The 8,838-nt window shown below is 41.4% G+C and overlaps 1 long non-coding RNA gene across 1 annotated transcript; it reads right to left on the reverse strand.

Moving 5' to 3' along the window:
* Positions 1-735: 735 nt before the first annotated feature.
* LOC112147091 lies at positions 736-6,601 on the reverse strand. Its single transcript, XR_002919385.2, has 4 exons — positions 6,258-6,601; positions 4,785-4,843; positions 4,678-4,691; positions 736-2,726 (listed from the first exon to the last, which is right to left on the reverse strand). It is a non-coding gene; the product is annotated as an uncharacterized LOC112147091 (long non-coding RNA).
* Positions 6,602-8,838: the final 2,237 nt, after the last annotated feature.

Genomic DNA, 8,838 nt, shown 5'->3' on the forward strand with positions numbered 1-8,838 from the left:
GAAAGTTCCTCACAGAGGAACGAATGAAGAGTTTCTGTTCGGATCTGAAGAACTTTAAATTGTCCAAGTTTTCCTCCCAGTTCAGATATCCAGAGCAGCGGATGAAGAAATCCAAACTTCAAGACTCAAATGTCTGCTGCAGTAAAAAAACAAAACAATCCAAACATTTAAACATCTTTCCAGGTTCATATTTTCCACTCCAGGAAAAGAGGATGATGGGAATAAAGACAATTTTGATCCGACTGAAAACATTTTTATAGAATCTTGTTCTGCTGTCTGACCCACAAACCCAGTAAGGAGGTCACCAGGTCAGTTTATAGAAACCAACCAGAGGTTCTCCCCACCAGAACAACATCAGTACTTCACAAGAACAGAATAAATTAAAGTGAAGCATTTTGACCAGAAGATACGGATTCTGGTTCTTCATCATCATCATCCTCACTGTTGAAGGAAACCGTTTTGGTTCTGGAACAGCAGGATGTTCCTTCACATGAACAGAACCTCCTGATCAAACCAACATTAAAGCAGAGAAGTCCAGATGGACCCAAACGGTTCTGACATATTCCAAACCAGATCCAGTGAATCCCTGGAAACGTTTTCAGACCAGTTTCTGTGTCAGACGGATGGACTTCATCCGACCAGAGTTTACTGCTGTAGTCCATGAAGTTCTACAGAAACCTGCAGGCTGTGGGTCAGAACCAAAACATCAGGACCCATTTAACAGAAAGAGCCTGCAACAAGGATCCGAAATGTCTGATCATGAAGAACCCAACAGGAGTTTAGAACGAGCAGCAGACTGTGGATCCAGTCTGAGGAGAAAACCTGTTTAAGATAAAACCTTCATGATCGAGTTTGTGAATGACCCTCATCGCTCACCGTCCACTAGAGGTTTAAATGAGGAGCATCAACGAACCTCATCATGACTTCTGGACAAAGAAATATTTGAACCTGAAAGAATTTTAGAATGTTTCACTTTCACAAGTTTGTTGCAGCATTTTGTCATTAAGGATTAATGTTAGTAAATAGACAAACTGTCCACCTCAACACACCTGCAGACAGGTAAGACATGCACCTGTGAAGACATCGATACCAACATTTACATCTCATTATTGTGGAGTTTTTGGTTTAAATGGTTTGATGCACAAAAATAAAAAAACATTTTAAACAAAACAAAAAAATAACAGTTCCGCCTGTGAACAAACCTCCGTTCAGAAGGAGGTTCTAAACAGAACCCGGACCTTCCCGACCCGTCTGAACTCAAGTCAGCGAGGCGGCGGCCAATCAGAGTTCATTAAATGATGCATCACCACATGTTGGCCGAGGAGGAATTCACCATCAAACCAATGTTCACCACAACGGTGGTTTAGGTAGACAGAAACCTGCAGATGTTTGTGAGAATCCCAAAAATCAGAGATTCTGAAAGAACAACCCGGAGAAAAGGTGAGACGGTTCAGGTCACCAGGTTCAGTCAAACCGAGTTAAGGTTTAGTGAAAAACGAGGCAAAATTCAACATGAATCATGTCCATTAATGTCCCATTTAAAACCTGTTTGGAGGTGAAATCAAAATATACTTTATGATAAAAACCATCAAGTCTGGACAGAATAAACATCATGAAGACTTCGAGGTTCCTCCAGAGCTTTAACCTGAAACAGAAATCACCTTTGGGTTTAAATGACTTTACCAAACATCCCATAATGAGTCCCAACACCCCATGTGGTTTTAACCCGTTCAATTCAATATTTCCTTTCATTTGTCTGGACACAACACCTGTTACAATCGTCTCAGGTGAGGCTGAGAGCAGAAACTCACCTGCAGATTGAATCCCTCCGTTCTCTGAACCGGGTCGTCTGTGGTTGGGTTTGTCCAGAACCGCTTTCACTTATAAAAATGACTAAGAAACCATTTCTGCTGATCCAGACGGACGTTTTCCTTCAGGCTCCGCCCGTATTTTAGCGTCTGCGCTCTCATGTTCATCCGTGTTCAGAACAAAAGATTTCCATACAAAATTCCCTGGAAGGAAAATCCAAGTTCTGGTTTTACCAAAATCCTCAATGCATCAACATTTGCTGCAAACTTGTTTCCTGCGTTGAAGTTTGATCAGTTCAGGTTTCTGCACATGAACCTTCAGTCCAGTTTCTGCTTCAGATCCTTCAGGATAGAAACGGGATTTCTGTCCCGTTCAGGAAAATTCTTTGGACTTTGACAAACTTCCCGTCAGTGAATCACCCAAGAAGAACAAACTGCAGGTTTAGAACTTTTGGTTGAACACATCAGCATCAGGCGTCATGATGTGGTTAACCCTTCATGGTCCGACGTCCAGTTCAGTCACTACAGAACCTTCAGTCCAGATTGCTCCTCAGACTGACGGTCCGGTCCATTGATCCGGTTCCACGTTGATCTGCTGACAGTGACGTCTGAATTCCTGTGTGGGTCTCAGTTCCCAAAACTCAAAGCTTTGACTCATTTACAGCTTTTTTAAGAAGGTTTTTACTGTTGTTCCTGTGAAAGTTTAGATCCACATCAACCGCCCTGTGATCTTTAGTCTCCACAGATCTTCACGTCCGTCTCAGAGCAGATTCCACTTCCACATGTGATCACAGATCATCACAGAAACCTCCGGAGCATCCATGAACGTCAGCTCAGTTTTTCCTCTGCAGTTCTGACTGATTCTGTCCCGGATCACTGGACCTCCAGAACATCCTGGTTTCAGCTTCACATCCAAAGCTGCAGGAAGGAAACATGTTTACGGACTGATGTCCTGAAGAATCTAATCTGTAAACCATTAAAACATGAAGTTAAATTCAGATTGTCTGACTTCACATTCTAGTTTAAACCTGTAACTAAATTCAGCATTTTGGGAGGAAATCTGAGCATCACCAAATATTGACTTTTATCCTTTTATTTACATTTGTTGTTATTTTGTGGTTCACTTTAGAAGTTATGTTGTTTATTAACACTAAACTGAAACATTGTTATTTGATTAAATAAAATTAACAATTTAAGAGTTAGTTTGTAGGCTTTATTATACAGTTAAAGTTCAACTTTAAAGTTTTAGAGACTAAGAGAAGAAGAAAGGGAAGGGGGAGGGGGGGGGCAGGAGATGAAATGACAGAAAAACATCTAAAAATGATCAGAAGATGAGAAACTATAAGACAGCTCAGGAGAGATCAAAGATCTGCAGATCCAGACAAGAAAAGGAGGGAAAACGAAAGATTAAAAAAAGAATGTAGAGAAAATACATAAGAACCAGAACTAGATCCATACAGAACCCAGATCAACCGACGGTGCAGAGATCCAACACAGACCAGAGAAGATCCAGAGATCAGAGGATCGAAACGAACATCTGAGATTAGGTGTAAACAGAACCACGTGGACCCAGAAAGAAACCAGAGAACTTCTGTTCAGTGACAGACCCAGATGTGCATCCATGCAGCACCAGCACAGGTGAGTGTCGAAGGCGGAGCATGCAGTCCTCCCTGATCTACAGCTACCTGGTTGTGGGCGGAGCTTTCACAGTCATGGACACGACCGCTCCAACAGAACCACAAGAACCAACAGAACCAAACCTCCAAAAAGCAGCAGCCGATCAGTGTCCAATGACTCTCAAAGAGAACCAGAACCATCGATCACAACAGTTTCAGAGTCCAAACCGGACGGAACCAACACAGACGTTGGATCTAAACCAGCACAGAGAAAAGGCTCAACCACGGCCGAGCGCAGCGACGCGATAAAGAAAGAGAAGTGGGTCTTACCTGTCGTTGCACCACCTGGAAAAGAACCGCACAAACGGATCCAACCACAGAACCAGAAAAGGACAGAATCCCTGATCGACATCCAAACCCACAACTTCACCGATGCAGCTCCAGCCCAACAACCACAACCTGCTGGTACCAGAACCGCCGCCAAACTACAGACCTGCAGGATCACTCAGGAGCAGAACCTCCCTGATGGTCTGATCCGGACCAGACCTCACAGCTCCAAGATCAAACTCTAAACCCTGATGCTGAACCTCAACGTTACCCTGACAGACAGGAAACGGCATTGAAGGTGACTTTACCCCAGAGGGGGAGGAGCTTAGAGGGGCAGGAGCGACTGGATCATTTTATTAACTCTTAGGTGACTTCTGTGGTTCAACGTCGCAAAAATGACCACAAGTAAAGTCAAGAGGGGCACGGCGGCCGCACAGAAGAGCAGGAGTGGTGGCACGGCGGCCACAGCGGCAGCGGCACGGCGCCCTTAAAGGAGAGAAACAGGAAGGGTTGATGTACGTACCTTTAGAGGACTCCATGAAATGAAATGTGGTGAGTGCATTAAAACCGTGTCTCACGTACCTTTGTGAAGATCAGGACGTCAAAATGAAAATGTAAAAGGACGGAAGCGAGCGCGAATCGTTGAGGCCGGTCCACTCCGGAGCAAAATTCTGGAACTTTTAGATGTAAATCTAAAATGTTCTGATAAATCCTGGAGGTGAAATATAAAATCCAGAACTGGTTCTATTTTATTGGACGACCGCAAAACGCAGATTTATTCAGGAACTCAGAGATTCCAGCAGAGCCGGTCCTGAAACCAGAAGCTCCGCCCTCACCGGGACCAACAGGAAGTGAAGTCACCTTCAATGCAAGATCAGAGGAAGAGGAGAAGAGCGGCGCGGCGGCCGGAGACGTGAAGGACTTACTGTTGAAGATCTTCCTGAGGAGAAACAGAGAAAAACATCTTTAAGATTTAAAAACAAGAGTCAAACCTCCAGGGTCAGAAATCTGAACGGAGAGTTTAAATATTTACCTCTTTGTTCTTGTCTTTGTGATTGACGGTCACTTCCTTAAGCCGAACAGCAAGGAATCCTGGGAAATAAATCAGAGTTAAGCCAGGATTAGAATCCATTTCAGACAGAAAACTCTCAGCTTCACGTCCACTAAAGTTGGTTTTATCCACAGAACATCATCGCAGAGAAATTCTTGTATTTTTCTGAGTGTCATGGTTCTAAAGCCTCACGTGTCCCGGGACGGGCTGGACCAAAGAGTCTTCTCTAGCATTATTTTTCCTTAATCTCAAACTTCCAACTGTTCAGTAATTTTCAAACATGTTTTTAGGATTCTTCTTTATTTCTATTTTCCATTTTGTTTCATAAACCACAGTTGAAAATAAAAAATAACCAATTTATCATACATTGAACCATTTATGCCAAATACTTTTTATTGGGTATATCTGGTAAAAATGACCCAGAAGTGATGATGTAACTTTTCTAGTGAGAGTTCAGTTAAACTCTACAGAGACACTGGAGCATTTCAGTTCATCACAATTAATACATTGGATTTAAAAATGCAAGAAAAATTAATAATAGGTAAATATTAAGTATTTTGTCCAACAATTTCAAAGTTAAGCAATGATTTTTTTTACTTTAATTTTAATATTTAGGAAACATTTTATTTCTACAGGGAATCAGTTTAAATTAAAATCTTCACAGCAAATTCTAAGAGATCCGGAAGCAGCTGCTGCTGAAACTACTAGAGTATTTACTTTAAAGTGCGTGAAGCTTTAAAAGAGGAAGTTTTAATGAAGTTAAGTAAAAACACTTGAAAATATTTAGAGCAGACATATTTTCATCCTAAAAAAAAAGTTTCCAGCCTCTCAGGAACCAAAACTTCTCCTGTTCTCCATCAAAGAACCTCTGAAGTTCTCTTAAAATGCAATATTTATACAGGACAACCTAATCAAAGTAACATTTTACATAAATGTGATCAAGATATATCAAATAACTTAAGATTTTTTTGCTGAAATTCCCAATTTTTCCAAAAATTAAAGAAACTCATTTTAAAATACTAAACATTTATCCATCTAAAGAACTTTTAAATTACGATTAAAAATAAATAAATTAAAATAATCTTCTGTCTTGATGAATTTAATAGACAAATAAATATATAAAGACCCCAAGAATTTAGAATAATTATAAACAAATTTAAGTTACATTTGGATTAGATGAAGCTCCTTACGGAACCAAAGATAAAACCAATACACGACAGACTAAAGTCTTCCCGTGTGAATCTGCCCCACTGTGTTCAGATCGCTGCAGTTTGCCCTTACAAGCTGTTCTATCGCCATGTTTTGTTCTATAATGTGTAGTTAATTAAAAAAAAAAAAAAAACTCTGAAGTTTTTCCAGGAGCTCCAGAAAATCCTCATCTGACCCCAAAGTTAAAAGTTCAGATTATAAATCTGAACTTCACCAACAACCCGAACAGAATGAAGATCCACTGACCTGCAGCTCCGCAGAACTCCATCCCGCAGAACCGAACCGAACCGGTCTGCCGCACCTGGACCCAATTACCTTAATGAGCTGTCCGCGGCAGGTGGGGCGAGCACGTGACCAGCCGCTCTTCCGGGATGATTACCAATCTCCTCGAAGCTCAGAATCCTCAGATGGTGACGTCACAATTCGGCCCAGCCAGACCGCGTGCTGAGAAACCCATTTCTGTAGTCTATTGGGTTCTGCAGCCTTTAACCCCAAAGAACCGTTCGGTCCAATTTATTAAAAACCAAAACTCAGCGGGAGCCGCAGATCCAACAAATCTATTAGAAAATAATCTTTATTTATGCTCATGTGGCCGTTTATACATTCCTTTATAAAAAGTAGTTTAAAATATTTCCAATAATTAAATTTAAAAACATCGTTTTTCTTTAAATAACAACTTTAACTTCTTTACTTTTGAGAGCAGCACATTTCCTTTCAAAATAAAATACATCCTGTGTCAAAGATCCTCTTGTTTCAGCTGTTTTACTTAACTTAAAAATGAAAGGAAACCAAGTCAGACTGGCTCTTTCTATCATCACAACTACTGTACAAAAGAGATTAGAATATGTGCTTATCTTCCATCCATCCATCTTCCTCCGCTTCATCCTGACCGGGTCGCGGGGGCAGCAGTCTAAGCAAAGATGCCCAGACTTCCCTCTCCCCGGCCACTTCCTCCAGCTCCTCTGGGGGGACTCCGAGGCGTTCCCAGGCCAGCCGAGAAACATAGTCTCTCCAGCGTGTCCTGGGTCTTCCCCGGGGCCTCTGCCCTGTGGGACATGCCCGGAACACCTCACCAGGGAGGCGTCCAGAAGACATCCAGACCAGATGCCCGAACCACCTCAACTGGCTTCTCTCGATGCGGAGGAGAAGCGACTCTACTCCGAGCTCTCTCCGGGTGACCGAGCTTCTCACCCTATCTCTAAGGGAGCTTATCTTGTGCTTATCTTAAACTAACTTAATATTTATTCAAACTTTTAGTATTGTTCTCAATGGAAGGACAGAAGGGCCACATGTAGAGCCTCAGGTTGCAGACCGCTGCTTTAGTCAAGTATGTGTAAAAGAAGATCTGATTCTCCTTTACTGTTGTCATGTACATGCACAAAAAGGTCTGTTGTTGGGCTGAAACAACACATTTACACTCCCCTCCGGTGTCAGACAGACGTTTAAAATCAAAGATATCATAAATGAATTCATTAAGAGAATCAAACAGCCTGACAGTCACGTTTAACTGGTATGTAAATCTGTTAGAATCTTCTGAACACAACTATATATCAATGAAGAGTTTCATTTAGACAATAATGGAGACTATGTTAACACTCAAATATTAACTTTAAACAATACGTTTTTTGATAAATTTACTCAAATAAGTTCAAAAATTTTTAAAAATGTGTTTCTATGGAACATATTTCTATATTTTCAATCATCCAAACTGAAAACAAGAAAAATCCAAACACAGACTTTAAAAGAGACTTTCAAATTAAGATTGAAAATGTCCCCACAATTACCCAGAATGCTTTGTAATGAGCATGAAGTGCTACCTCTGAGCGAACTGGTTGATAGCCGCCGTGGGTTGCAGGTTCCACGCTCCAGCCTCTAGTGAATCACCTGAAGCTCCACGTTCAGCAGAACCGTCTCTGAAGGTTCAGGTGTGAGGATCCTTCAGTCACCATGGAAACAGCTGGAGGCTGCAGGCTGGACCATCAGGGAGCTGCTGACCTCTGCAGACTCAGATCCTCACAAGCAGGGCTGGACTTTAATGATCTTTGAAAACACAAATCTCTCCAGAAATGAGACCTGTTTGGACTCAGATGTCTCTGATAAACGACTCTAAAACACCTGCATCACCTGGTCATTACATCACTTTGTTCCTCCTGTTACCCACAGCGTTCATCAGGGAAGACTGCTTCAGAGGAAAAGTCTGAATGATGTTTGGATCTTTGAGGAGCATTGAAACTCTGGAGGAGGAACCCTGATGATGCCTTCAGGGAACTTTCAGGTCATTTTACAAGAAAATGGTCTGAATTTTGGTTGATGTGTTTTTTATTCTGTTGTCTCTCAGCGGAGCTCCACTGTTGGACAAACACCAGAAATTTAGAGTAATGTCTGCAGCAGAAGAACTTCGTCAAGCTTTGATATTTTGTTATAAACGTACATAGAGGAAGCTGTGAGCTGCTTAACGTTAGAAAAATGACATTTTGAATGTTTCTAAAGGTGTTAAAACAGGACCACGACCACAAAATATGAACCCCGTGACCCCTAGAAGGTTCAGAAGATTCTGAGTTTTTAGAAAAACAATTTTAACTTAGTAACTTGGTCATTCTTCGGTTTGGTCTTCACTAAAGTGTCTTTGACTTTTCTGTTCTGGAGTTTGTTTTCGATTTCTCGCTGAATCGCCTGCAGCAAAAACTGAGTCTGAAGGTCCAGGTTCTGTCTTGAAATCTTGATTGCCTTATTATTTATTTATTTGTTTATTTTTGCTAAAATTATAGCAAATTCTGAGCAGAACCACTGGATTCCAAATGGTCTGAATAGGGTCATTTGTAAGCAT

This window comes from Oryzias melastigma, linkage group LG17 (assembly GCF_002922805.2).
Source record: "Oryzias melastigma strain HK-1 linkage group LG17, ASM292280v2, whole genome shotgun sequence".
Lineage (NCBI taxonomy): Eukaryota > Metazoa > Chordata > Actinopteri > Beloniformes > Adrianichthyidae > Oryzias > Oryzias melastigma.